Here is a 2600-nt window from a genome sequence, read left to right on the forward strand (position 1 = left end):
CTCGAACTCACAGAGATCCACCTGCCTCTGCCTCCCGAGTGCTGGGATTAAAGGCGTGCGCCACCACCGCCTGGCAGAGCACCAAATTTTAAAATGTCTGTTGGGGCTAGGGAGGTAGCTCAATGGTTATAAGAAGGCTTTGCAGCTCTGACAGGAGACCAGGGTTGGGTTCCCACCAACCACTTCAGGCTGCTCACAGCCACAGCCTGTAACTCTAACGCCAGGGGATCCAACACCGTCTCCTGTCCTCCATGGGCACCTGCACACATGTGCACATAACTACATACAGACACATAATTTTAAAAACATCTCTTAATGCAAGGGTATGCATGTCAACCCATTTACACGGCCATAGTTCCCAAGAAGGGGATTTTCATGTTCCCAGGGCATGAAATAGTAATAATGAAATTGAAATCATTTATCCAAGATGCACTTTGTGTTGATACGTTCCTAAGCCCATGCCATACAATTCTCTCACTTTGCTTTCTTGTTTTTCCGTTACACCCTGCCTGCTGAGGCATAGACAGATGCCCGCCTCCCTTTGTTCCCTAATTCCCTGGCCTCAAGTGTTGTGTGGGGTTCCTGTCCAAGAAACTGAAAAGTCACTTTCCAGGGCCCCGTGGTCTTTGTATGTCCTCAGCTCAAGCCACTATCTGACCCTAATCTTCAAATCTCAGTTCTTAAATTCCCTTAAGAGAGAACTAGATATTCCCAGCCTGAAGAAGACAGAGCACGATCCCAAACTTGAGCACTGTAGTTGGTGCTGTGGCGCCACCTAGCGTTAGATAGTGCACAGCTGGAAAGCGGAGCACAGTAGCCTTGAGTGCCCACTAGAGTGGGCCAGACTTCTGTAGAGAAGACCTTCTGGAAGGAAGGTCACCCACACCCCACAGAGCAGATGCAATAACCTTCGTGCACTCACCGGAAATTTCCAGAGGACAGTATGAATGGATTAGATACATCAAAAATCAGATTCCCGGGGCTGGAGAGATGGCTTGGAGGTTAAGGGCACCGGCTGCTCCTCTGGAAGAACTGAGTTTAATTCCCAGCACCCACATGGCAGCTCACAATTGCCTCTGACTCCCATTCCAGATGATCCAGCACCCTTACACAGACATATGTGTAGGCAAAACACATAAAATAACGATAAATAATTTTAAAAATCAGATTCCCAAAGGGTCAAGAAATCCATGAACAGTTGGAACCTTCTAAACTTGTTTGGTAAATACATAAACATGTCTGATATATAAATGTAAGGCACCTCCACAGTTCTTAAGAATAAGATTTAGGGTGCCGGGAGGGTGACTCAGCAGAAGAGCACTGGCTGCTCTTCCAGAGGTCCTGAGTTCAATTCCCAGCAACCACACACCAGATCACAACCATCTATAATGAGATCTGGTGTCCCCCCCCCCCGGCGTCTGTAAATACACACAGGCAGAACACTGTGTACATAATAAATAAATCTTAAAAAAAAAAAAAAAGAATAGGATTTGGAAGTCAGGCAGTAGTGGCATACGCCTTTAATCCCAGCACTCGGGAGGAGGCAGGTGGATCTCTGAGTTCGAGGGCAGCCTGGTCTACAGAGTAAGTTCCAGGACAGCCAGGGCTACACAGAGAAACCCTGTCTTGGAAAAACAAACAAACAAACAAAAAAACAAGATGTAGGATTTAGAGTCAGTGCAGGAGAAAAGCACTTGCTTTCTGCTAAACTTGAGAAGCAGAGGCAGGCAGGTCTCTTGAGAGTTGGAGGCCAGCTTGGTTTACATAGAGTTCGATGCCAGCCAGGGCTACCTAGTGAGAGCCCAGCTCTAAAACAAAACAAAAGCCAACAAACAACGACAGCTATGAAAGCCTGAAGGTCTGAGTTTGATCCCTAGAACCCCTGTACAGCTGGAAGGAGAGAATGGACTCCACAACCTGTCTCCTCCCTTCCACACACATCATACACACTGTGGCACACACATACACGTGTGCACACACACACACAAATAACTAAACTGTAAAAGAAAGATGATTATGATTTTTGTATTGTTAAAAAAAGATGCTTTATTTTATGCATATGAGTGTTTCGCCTGCATGTATGCATGTACAGCACATGTGTGCCTGGGGCCTATGGAAATCATAACCCGGGTCCTCTGCAAGAACAGTAAATGTTCTTAACCGCAGAGTCCTCTCTCCAGCCTCAGCAGCTAATCTTTTAAAAGGAGGAGGGATTGAGTGACTGGGGGTGAGGCTCGATTGATAGATGGCTTGCCTTGCATGCTCAGAGCCCTGAATTCCATCCCAGCCCTGAAGAAATTTCACAGAAGAGATGCGTGAGTTGGGAGGTGGTGCCCACTTTTAATCCCAGCACTGGAGAGGCAGAAGCTGACAGATCTCTATGAGTTTGAGGCCAGCCTGGTCTACAGAGCGAGTTCCAGGACAGCCAAGGCTACACAGTGAAAACCAAAAATACATAAACAAAATAAATAAACTAATAGTATGCGGTGCTTTTTTTAAAAATGAGAATAATGTTTGTAAACCCAGCACTGCAGAGTTTGGAGGAGGATCATAAATACAAGGTCACCCTCTGCTATAGAGAGCTTGAAGCAAGCCTGGGC

Source organism: Microtus ochrogaster, chromosome 10, assembly GCF_000317375.1.
Source record: "Microtus ochrogaster isolate Prairie Vole_2 chromosome 10, MicOch1.0, whole genome shotgun sequence".
In the NCBI taxonomy this organism is placed as follows: domain Eukaryota; kingdom Metazoa; phylum Chordata; class Mammalia; order Rodentia; family Cricetidae; genus Microtus; species Microtus ochrogaster.